Raw genomic sequence first — 12,241 nt, forward strand, 5'->3', positions numbered from 1 at the left:
AATGAAAGAAGCAATAGTAAAGATTAATAAAACTAAAATCTGGTTCTTTGAGAAGATAATCAAAATTGACAAACCTTTAGCCAGACTCATCAAGAAAAAAAGAGAGAAGAATCAAATCAACAAAATTAGAAATGAAAATGGAGAGGTTACAACAGACAATGCAGAAATACAGAGGATTATAAGAGCCCATTATGAATAATTATATGGCAATAAAATGGATAACCTGGAAGAAATGGACAGATTCTTAGAAAAGTTCAATCTTCCAAGACTGAACCAGGAAGAAATAGAAATTGTGAACAACCCAATTACAAGCACTGAACTTGAAGCTGTGATGAAAAATCTCCCCAAAAACAAAAGCCCAGGACCAGATGGCTTCACAAGAGAATTCTATCAAGCATTTAGAGAAGAGCTATTGCCTATCCTTCTAAAACTCTTTCAAAAAATTGCAGAGGAAGGAACACTTCCAAACTCATTCTATGAGGCCAACATCACGTGATACCAAAACCAGACAAAGGCAACACAAAAAAAGAAAACTACAGGCCAACATCACTGATGAACTTAGATGCAAAAATCCTCAACAAAATTTTAGCAAACAGAATTCAGCAACACATCAAAAAGCTCATACACCGTGATCAAATTGGATTTATTCCAGGAAAGCAAGGATTTTTCAATATAGGCAAATTAATCAGTGTGATATACCATATTAATGAATTGAAAACTAAAAGCCATATGATGATCTCAATAGATGCAGAAAAAGCCTTTGACAAAATTCAGCACCTATTTATGATTAAAACTCTTCAAAAAAAAAAGGGCATAGAAGGAACCTACCTCAACATCATAAAAGCCATATATGATAAGCCTACAGCAAACATTATCCTCAATGGTAAAAAACTGAAAGCATTCCCCTTACATCAGGAACAAGACAAGGGTGTCCATTTTCCCCACTATTATTCAACATAGTTTCTGGAAGTCCTAGCTACAGCAATCAGAGAAGAAAAGAAATAAAAGGAATTCAGATCAGAAAAGAAGAAATAAAGCCCTCACTGTTTGCAGATGACATGATACAGTACATAGAAAACACTAAAGAAAGTATCAGAAAATTACTAGAGCTTATAAGTGAATGTGGCGAAGTTGTCAGATACAAAATCAATACACAGAAATCACTTGCATTTCTATATACTAACAATGAAAACTCAGAAAGAGAAATTAAAGAATCGATCCCATTCACCATTGCAACAAGAAGAATTAAATATCTAGGAATAAACTTACCTAAGGAGACAAAAGAACTGTACACAGAAAATTAAAAGACACTGAGGAAAGAAATCAAAGATGACATGAATAGGTAGAGAGATATTCCATGTTCCTGGGTAAGAAGAATCAATACTGTGAAAATGGCTATATTACCAAATACAGTCTACAGAGTCAATGTGATCCCTATCAAATTACCAATGGCATTTTTCACAGAACTAGAAGAAAAAATTTCATAATTCATATGGAAACACAAAAGACCCCGAATAGCCAAAGCAGTCTTGATAAAGAAGAATGGAGCTGGAGGAATCAACCTTCCTGACTTCAGATTATACTACAAAGCTACGGTCATCAAGACAGTGTGGTGCTGGCACAAAAACAGAAACATAGACCAATGGAAGAAGATAGAAACCCCAGAAATAAACCCATGTACCAATGGGTACCTTATTTTTGATAAAAGAGGCAAGAATATACAATGGGGCAAAGACAGCCTCTTCAATAAATGGTGCTGGGAAAACTGAACAGCTACGTGTAAAAGAATGAAATTAGAATACTTCTTAACACCATACACAAAGATAAACTGAAAATGGATTAAAGACCTAAATGTAAGACCAAAAACTATAAAACTCTTAGAGGAAAACATAGGCAGAATACTCAAGGACATAAATCAAAGCAAGATCCTCTATGAACCACCTCCTAGAGTCATGGAAATAAAAACAAAAGTAAACAGGTGGGGCCTGATTAAACTTAAAAGCCTTTGCGCAGCAAAGGAAACTATAAACAAGGTGAAAAGACAACCCTTAGAATGGGAGAAAATAATAGCAAATGAAACAAATGACAAAGGATTAATTTCCAAAATATACAAGCAGCTCATACAACTCAATGCCAGAAAAACAAACCACCCAATCAAAAAGTGAGAAAAAGACCTAAACAGATATTTCTCCAAGAAGAGTACAGATGGCTAACAAACGCAAGAAAAGATGCTCAACATCACTCATTATTAGAGAAATGCAAATCAAAACCACAATGACATATCACCTCACACCAGTCAGAATGGCCATCATCAAAAAGTCTACAAACACTAAATGCTGGAGAGGGTGTGGAGAAAAGGGAACGCTCTTGCACTGTTGTTGGGAATGTAAACTGATACAGCCACTATGGAAGATGGCATGGAGATTCCTTAAAAAGCTAGGAATAAAACCATCATATGACCCAGCAGTCCCACTCCTAGGCATATACCCTGAGGAAACCAGGGCTGAAAAAAACACATGTATCCTGTTGTTCATTGCAGCACTATGTACAATAGCTAGAAAGTGGAAGCAACCTAGATGCCCATTGACACATGAATGGATTAAGAAGTTGTGGTACGGGCACACAATGGAATATTACAGTCATAAAACAGAGTGCATTTGAGCTGGTTCTGATGAGGTGGACGAACCTACAACCTATTATACAGAGTGAAGTGAGTCAGAAAGAGAAAGATAAATATCATATTCTAATGCACATATATAGAATCTAGAAAAATGGTATTGAATAATTTATTTACAGGGCAGCAATGGAGAAACAGATATAGAGAATAGACTTATGGACACGGGGAGAGGGGAGAAGACGGTGATAATGTATGGAAAGAGTAACATGAAAACTTGCATTACTGTATGTAAAATAGATAGCCAATGGGAATTTGCTCTATGGCTCAGAAAACTCAAACAGGGGCTCTGTATCAATCTAGAGGAGTGGGATGGGGAGGGAGATGGGAGGGAGGTTCAAAAGGGGGGGGACATATGTATACCTATGACTGACTCATGTTGAGGTTTGACAGAAAGCAACAAAATTCTGTAAAGCAATTATCCTTCAATAAAAAACTAAATTAAAAAAGAATTATATTAAATCTACACTGCTTCTCCTTTATAAATGAAACCTCAAAGCCTGGATGAGAGGTCAACAACCTGTTGACCTATTTACAACATGGTTTACTGAACATGTTAAGAACACTGTTGCAAACTATTGCTCAGAGAAAAAGATTTCTTTCAAAATATTACTGCTTATTCATAAAACATAAAACATGTCACCCAAGAACATTTATGGCAATGTACAATGAAATCAATGATGTTTTCGTGCCTGCTAACACAAAATCCATTCTGTATCCCATTGATCAAGAAGTGATTTTAACATTTAAGTCTTATTACTTAAGAAATACATTTTGTAAGGCTATAGCTGCCATCAATAGTGATTCCTCTGATGGATTTGGGCAGAGTAAATTGAAAGTCTTCTGAAAAGGATTCACAATTCTAAATACCATTAAGAACATTTGTGATTCATTGGAAGAGGTCAAAATATTAATATTAATGAAAGTTTGAAAGAAGTTGATTCCAATCTTTATGGATGAATTTGAGAGGTTCAAGACTTCAGTGAAGGAAGTAGCTGCATATGTGGTGGAAATAGCAGAAGAACTAGAAGTAGAGACTGAAGATGAGACTGAATTGCTGTGATTTCATGATAAAATGGATGAGGAGTTGCTTCTTCTGGATGAGCAAAGAAAGTAGTTTCTTGAGATAGAATCTACTCTTCAAGATGATGCTATGAAGATTGCTGAAATGACAGCAAAGGATTCAGAGGTAACATAAGCTTAGTTGATAAAACAGTGGCAGGGTTCAAGACAATTGATTCCGATTTTGAAAGAAGTCTTACTGTGGGTAAAATACTATCGAGCGACACTGCATGCTACAGAGAAATGATTGATAAAAGACAGAGTCAATCAATGCAGAAAACTTCATTCTTTCTTATTTTAGGAAATTACTCCAGAAGCCCCAGTCTTCAGCAACCATTATCCAGATCAGTCTACTGCCCTCAATATAGAGGCAAGACCCTCCACCTGCAAAAAGATTATGACTCTCTGAACGTTCAGATGCTGTTGAGCATTTTTTAGCAATAAAGTATTTTTACTCAGATTTGTCCATTGTTCTCCAGACATAATACTATTGTACACTTAATAGACTAGAGTGTAGTGTAAACACAGCTTTTATATACACTGCAAAACACGTGACTCACTTTATTGTGATATTTGCTTTTATTGTGGTGGACTGGAACCAATATCTCCACAATATCTAAAAGGTATGCCTATATACGTTTTATGCTTACACCTAAGGGTGTAATAAAAATAAAATCCTAAGGGTCTTAATTATCATCCCCATTTTCTTATCAAGGTAATGCCTATTTTTAATATTGTTTATTTGTTTATTTTCTCCAGTTGCAGTGAGCAGGGGCTACTCTCTAGCTGTGGTGTGCAGGCTTCTCACTGAGGCGGCTTCTCTTACTGTGGAGCTCAGGCTCTGTGGCGTGCAGGCTTCAGTAGTTGCTGCAATGGGTTTAGTAGTTGTGGTTCCTGGGCTCTAGAGCAGACATTCAATAGCTGTGGCGCACAGGCTTCATCGCTCTGCAGCATCCAGGATCTTCCAACACCAGGGATCGAACCCATGTCTCCTGCATTGACAGGCAGATTCGCCACCATTGAACCACCGGGGAAGCCCCAAGTTAATATGTTTGAATACAACCTCCCCTCCTCAAAAATGAATTATCTTTTCACTCAGCTGTGACCAACTCTTTGTCACCCCATGAGCTGTAGTCTGCCAGGCTCTTCTGTCCATGGAGTTCTCCAGGCATGAATACTGGAATGGGTTGCCATTTCCTTTCCCAGGGGATCTTCCCAACCCAGGGATGAAACCCCAGGTCTCCTGCATTGCAGGTGGACTCTATAACATCTGAGCCACCAGGGGGTGCCTGCTATTATTATAATCTTTTCACATCTCTATGTATGCATACATTATTCAGAAAATATAGAAAATGGAAACTAATGTATGTTGTGTACCTTTTATGTGCCAAAAATCTTGGAGACTTTAATATATTGAGTTTGGTCCAGCAAACACATTTTGAACGCCATCCAAGTGCCAGACACACAGATAGAAATCAAGTCACATTCCTGTTCTTGAGAGTGGCATCCGTGCCCACAAATAAATAATTTCTATACAATAAGGGAAATCTTGTTACAAAAGAGAGGCTGATTTAGGGTAGAGTTCACAGAGGAAATAAAGCCTGGATTGAACACACTGAAGGATGAAGAAGAGAGCTAATGATGTACAGACTTTTCAGTTTACAATTCAGTGGCATAACTTCCATTGTGTTTCTTGGGCAAATCAACTGATGCTTTGTAGCTGGCAAAGCTTGTCACAAGTATAGACAACATTTTGCCTAGGAAATGTGGAGAAGAGGAGATTGCACTGTACCACCTGTTCACTACAGCGGGGGCTGAGTGGCCATAAACTCTATGTCGTCAAGACTAGAGTTTCTCCAGACTGGCTGTAAAAGTTAATGAGCACCTCCGCGGTGACTCATTTCCTCTCTCCTACTGATACCATTTGTTCCAATATCATGGGATATTACAGGGCTTTCTTGCAGCAGTATTCAGGGTCAACATCTCTGTCAAATATAATAGCACAAAGTCCAAGGTTGTAAAAACTTGCTTCTTAGGGGGAAAGGAGGAATTCTGATAGTTTCTTAAAATAATGAGTGGTTTATGCTGTTTTCTTAGGAGGTAGGATTGGAAAGCATTTCAAGACTCACCTTCTTATTATGTGTTAGTCCCTTCAGATTTTTCAAGATCCCTCTACCAGACTTTCCTTTTCACAATCTCCTAAAGCACCTTAAAAAAATTCACCTCTTTCTCTGATCATTCCATTAGGTGTTCCCCACTCCACTGCCCCTGCCTGACTGAGGTTCTTTTTTCATAGACTAGTAGCCAGTCTACTAGTACTGAAATGTTTAGCTGTCAAAAAGTAATTGACCTTTTCCAAAAGAATCTTCCACCAAGAGTAAAGTATGAAACTGCTCATTAGTTAAAATGGGTATTAAGTGAGTTGCTGTCACACTAAAGCTAAAGACAATTTCTGCTTGACCTCAAATGATGAAGCAGCGAAAAGCTCTACTATCAAACTCAAAGTGGAGTTCACTGGTCATTTGAAGAAGATGGCAAAGGGATCACTGCCATTCACCTTTCAAACAGGGAAACTAGAGTCAAAAAAACATCCTGCAGATATGATGAAGATTTCTTACTAAAGTGAAACCTAGGTGTCAGCTTGGCGATCTCATTAAATTTGACTCGTTGGAAAAGACCCTGCTGCTGGGAAAGATTGAGGGCAGGAGGAGAAGGGGGCAACAGAGGATGAGATGGTTGGATGGCATCACAACCCAATGGACATGAATTTGAGCAAATTCTGGGAGATAGTGAAGGGCAGAGAAGCCTGGCGTGCTGTAGTCCATGGGTTCGCAAAGAGTTGGACATGACTTAGTGACTGAAATAACAGCAATAGCTTTTCTCCAAAACTTCTCCCAATTCCTTCACATTATCAGGACTTGCTTCTATGAAGTTGCTCTCTGTTTCTAAGCTTCCTCAAACATAGGAGCAAACTATTTTCTGTTTCATATCAACCTGCTTTGATAAGAAATCCACTCCCATCTTCTTGGTCTTTCCTGTCCGGTGTCATAGCCACTAACCACATGTTTAAATTTAATTGACAAAAATTAAATAAAATTAAAAATTCAACTCCTCATTCTCACTAGCCTTATTTCAAGTCCTGGATGGCTGTATGTGGCTAGTGGCTAAAGCATTGATAGCCCAGATTAGGACATATCCATTATCATAGAAAAATCCTATTGGGTATTTGTACCAGTGTGTCGTGACTCGATGAGAACTTGCTGGATATTATGTTTGTGGCTATATGTCAAGAGGTCATATTGCTACTTTCCATCAGAAGATTTGTTTTGATGTAAGTGTTTTTAATCACCCTCCTCTTTTCAGAAATATATCATCCATTTGGGACTTCCCCAGTGGCCCAGCAGTAAAGAATCTGCTAGCAGTGCCGGAGCCACAGGAGGCTTGAGTTCAGTCCTTGGGTTAGGAAGATCCCCTGGAGGAGGGCATGGCAACTCACTCCAGTATTCTTGCCTGGAGAATCTCCATGGACAGAGAAACCTGGTGAGTTACAGGCCATAGAGTCTCAAAGTGTCAAACACAACTGAAGTAACTTAGCACACACACACACCAACCATCTGGGCTTTCCAGGTGGCGCTAGTGGTAAAGAACCATTTACCAATGCAAGAGACATAAGAAACGCAATTCCCATCCAACTGCTTAAAGGGGAAGGGGCTTGTGTTTAACAAGTAGTGTAAAAAATAAAATTCATCTCGTAATATCATACCACATACCATTAGGAAACTGAAGCTCAAAGAGGTTCAGGAGTATGTCTAATGTTACACCGTGAGTAGGAAACAGAATTAGGATTTGAACCAAGATTCTTCAGAAACCAAGCCTTATGCTCTTCCCCCCAAGGGCATCATCAGAGTGCAGAGGTCCTCTAAGGTACACTTTGTAACCACGGAAACTTTAGTTTTTCCTGTCCTACCATGAATTTATACACAGGCTGGAAAAAAATCCAATAACAAAGGCTGAGTAGCCTCATAAAAAAAATGCTGAACTGGGAGTAAGAAAGCCTGGTTTCTGATATCAGCTTCAGACCAACTAACTGTGAATTGAGCCAGGCAGAGTACTCCTCTGGGCCTCAGGTTCCTCATCAGTTGAGTAAAAGAGTAAGAGTTGATAAGCATGATTATTCTCTCCAGCCTTAAAGTTATAGTCTGTTGAGGTTGTAGTCTAGTTAAGGTTGAATACTCTCTGAAACCTACAGCATAGTTTAACCCTTTGCTATCTATAAGAGGAGAGGAGAGCTTGTGACCCTTTCCAAATGGGCTATTAAAAAAAAAGCCTGTGATTCAACAAACAGCTAGATTGGGAGTCAGAGTCAATGTTCAACTCTACCACTGGCTGTGACTTTGAACCTGGATTCAGGTTCAAAGGAACCTGGAACCAGGCTTCCTAATCTCTCCTTACGTCGAGTTTCCAGGGTGTGAAACGGAGTAATGTCCTACACCACTCCCAGAGATTCCGTTAGGATCTCGCTTGATGACTTAAGTGAAAACACTTTATTGTAAAATATTTTACCACTGCAAGTTATTCTGACATGGCTGCCCTGTGTTAGAATGAAATTTTAGCGACTTGTTCCTCAGGAACAAGGAGGAGCTGCAGGAGGTAGTGGGGGAACCAGGGACACACCGAGGGTGATTTGTACTTTAGAGAGTAAAGTGCTCCTTAAGCAGAGTACAGGGAACATAAGCTGGTCCAGCCGCGATGACAAATCCTTCCAGCAAGGAGAGAAACATCATGATTCTCCAGAGTAGAAGCAAGCCATCTTTATAGAAAAAAGGAAAACTAAAAGAAATCAAGAATCTGAAGAGATAAAAAGAGAGATAAGAAAAAAAAAAAAGAGAGATAAGAAAAGAAAGGAAAAGGAGGATGGGCTTATAACAGGTGTCAATGGAAATAATCAATAAACAGTCTATAATAAGAGTAGAAAGAGTTTTATTTGCGCCACAATGAGGGCTATATAGCTCAGGAGACACAGATTCAGGAAGCTCCTGAACTGTATTCTGCTAGATCATAAATGGGGGGAGGTTTATAAAGGCAAAAATTGCAAAATTACATAAGTTGTTTGTCAAGAATTGTAATAGGAGCTGGCAAGATGTAGCGGTGTTTGTTAAGCAAGGATTGGTTGGGGCGCTAAATAGTTGCCCAGTTACAAGGGGAGATCTTGAGGTCACGAGGTTGCAGTGGCAGCTGCCAGCAGATATTTTGAAAGCAGCTAGTGGTGTCCTTGATTCTGCTACAGTTCAGAAAATTCAAGTTCTTAGGGATACAGGAACATGTCTGAAACCACATTCACAATGCGCCCCCCCCCCCAGCTCCATTTTGGATGCCTGAACCACAGTTTTTCCATTTTGATTATTAAATGCATTCTTTTCTTTAATGGTTAAGGCAGATGTACATTTGCAGGTTTAATAGGCCACAAACAGGCTGGATTTTTTTAATTTTCAGAAAAAATATTTATTAGAGTATAGCTAATTTACAATGTTATGTTAGCTTCAGGTGTAACAGCAAAGTGAATTAGTTATACACATACATATACCCACCCTGGGTTGCAAAGATCCGCCAGAGAAGGGAATGACAACCCACTCCAGTATTCCTGCCTAGAGAATTCCAAGGACAGAGGAGCCTAGCAGGCTACAGTCCATAGGGTCACAAAGAGTCAGATACAACTGAACCACTAACACTTTCACTTCTTTCACTCCTGTTTAGATTCTATTCCCATATAGGTCATGACAGAGTATTGAATAGAGTTCCCGTAGAAGATCTTATATGGTAAGACCTTATTAGTTTATTTCACATATAATAGTGTGTCTATGTCAATCCCAGTCTCCCAATTAATCCCTTCCCGCCTTATCCCCTGGTATCTGTGTTTGTTTTCTACATCTGTAACTCTATTTCTACAAATAAGCTATTCTAGTTAGCATACATTTCAAGTTAAATCATAATATAAGCCAAAATTACTTTCCTATCCCTCAATACGTATAATTTTCTTCCATCACAAATTACAGGATATTGCTAAGATGGGTTGTAAAGAAAAGACTCTATTTGCAATTAGGGAGAGGTTCTCTTAAATAATTAAAACACAACTTGGATATGTTCTCAATTCATATCTCATACAGTTCACTTTGACTGTAGATAAGACTTTTATGGATGGCTATTATTTGTAAACACCACTGCTGTATGATTAAAGCAAACGTCATATAATTCCTGAGGCAAGAAGATATAAGAACTTCAGAAACTGCCGGGATCTCTAAGGACACTGAAGAAGGCAAGGGTCCTCAGAGCTTTGAATGCCAACCAGGTAATTAATCCTCCATGCTGTTGAGGGCACAGGGCTACCTTTGAGCATCTGTTTTTCTTTGCCAGCTTTTAACTGGGCCAGAAAGGACAAGGTGTAGTTCAAAACATGTTAATCGTGCTTGTGTTGCTGTTTTGTTTAATTTAAATTACTTATTTCCTTTCTTGTCTTATAGAGTGTTGGCTTTGGTCTCAAATAGTGTTGAGTTTAATCCTGGCTCAGCCATCTAGAAGCTGTGAAACTGTAGGATAGATACTTAATCTAATAGTAATCTAGATACTAATACTAATCTAGATACTTAATCTAGATACTAATCTAGATATTAATCTTAATCTAGATACTTAAACTTCAGGGTCTTCACGTGCGAAATAAGCTAATGATATCTGGAAGGCAGCCCAGTTATGGTGATTAAACTGGATGATATGGGAGCATTCAATGAATGTCGATTTGTTAAGATTCAGTTATAGGTAACAGTAGTGCCCCTGCCTTATCTTGGTGGCACTCTCCGAAGTTTGCTATCCTCAGTCAGCTGGGGTCAGAAAATATTAAATGGTAAACTCCAAAAATAAAAAAGTCATAAATTATAGATTGTGCTATGCTCTGTTCTGAGCAGCCTGGTGAAATCTAGCATGATCCTGCTTATTCCCACTCAGGAGGCGGGTCATCCCTTTGTCCAGCGTACTGCTTCCCGCCACCCCCACCCCCCATCCCGATTAGCATAGGAAAAACAGTATATATAGGGTTCTGTAATATCTGTGGTTTCACGGGGTCTTAGAACGTATTCCCTGCAGATAAGTGGGGAGGACCATATTTAAAAAGATGCTGAACCTCCCTTCCCCAGATTACTGACCTGAGAGTGAAGTTTTTACCTTTTGTGTCTTGAAGGGGGTACTGGACAGCCAAAATACCTCTATCACTTTGGGAATGGAGGCTCCTCAGAGGAATTAATTGCAGGGTTAATACCATAACTAGAGAGAGAGAGAGGTCATCACAGCCACACACTATTCACTCTTCACTCTTTTGTTTCCCTCCTCATCAACACTGTGTCAAAGTGTTCATATGGACCTTAATATGGACCTCATCTTTGGATTTTCTGGGAAAGTTTCCAATTCAAATACTCTGCTCCACCATTTTCCTTAAGTCATCTATTATTTGAGAGTTAGAATATGTATGCTGATTTGGGGATTATAAAGTATGCTCAGATTAAAATGCAATGAATTACTCATATTAGTAATGATTTGGGGGAAAAAATCTTTTACCCAACTCCATGCTTACACTAAAGTAGTTGCCTAATGGATAAAAGGAGAATAGAGGTTGATATTTTAATCTTATGTGGATGGCAATGGCCAGTTTTTCAAATATAAATTCCAAAATTTATAAAGGAGATGATAACTAGGACAATTTTTGAAATTTTCAGTAGGCAAAAAAAATATATTGTAAACAAGAGAAAATACAAACTAGGAAATATTTTTGGTAAGATACAAAAGACAATAAATATACAAAGAAAGCCCTCCAAATTCCTGAAGAGAAAGATAAAAAAATCCCACAATAAGCTGTGCAAAGCTGTAAACCAAAAATTCATAAAAGAAATTTTAAAAGCTAATCATTACATAAAAAGACATTCAACTTTATCAGTATTTTTAAAATGAAGTTTTTCTTTAATATACCAAAATTAGCAAGAAAAAAAATGGACAAATCAGGTGTTCATTAAGGGCTGGGGAAAGCAGCATTCCTGCCCACTAGTGCTAGAATGAACACACAGTGCAGCCCATTCAGAGGGCATTTTTTAATTCTTTGAAATTTATTTTTTAATTGAATTAGAATTGCTTTCAATGTTATCTTGGCTTTCTGCTGTACAACAACCTGAATTAGCTATAAGTGTGTGTATATCCCCTCCTTGAGCCTCCCTCCTACTCCTCTAGGTTCAGAGGGTATTTTAGCCAAGAATATCAATGTGACACTTTGTGTGTTCTGTGAAATTACAACCCTGTGTATGTGAATTTGGACGTCCCAGGTGGCGCTAGTGGTAAAGAACCTACCTGCTAATGCAGGAGATGTAAGGGACAAGAGTTCGATTCCTGGGTCCAGCAGATCCCCTGGAGGAGGACATGGGAACCTACTCCGGTATTCTTGCCTAGAGAATCCCATGGACAGAGAATCCT

The sequence above is a fragment of the Muntiacus reevesi genome, chromosome 1 (genome assembly GCF_963930625.1).
Source record: "Muntiacus reevesi chromosome 1, mMunRee1.1, whole genome shotgun sequence".
In the NCBI taxonomy this organism is placed as follows: Eukaryota; Metazoa; Chordata; class Mammalia; order Artiodactyla; family Cervidae; genus Muntiacus; species Muntiacus reevesi.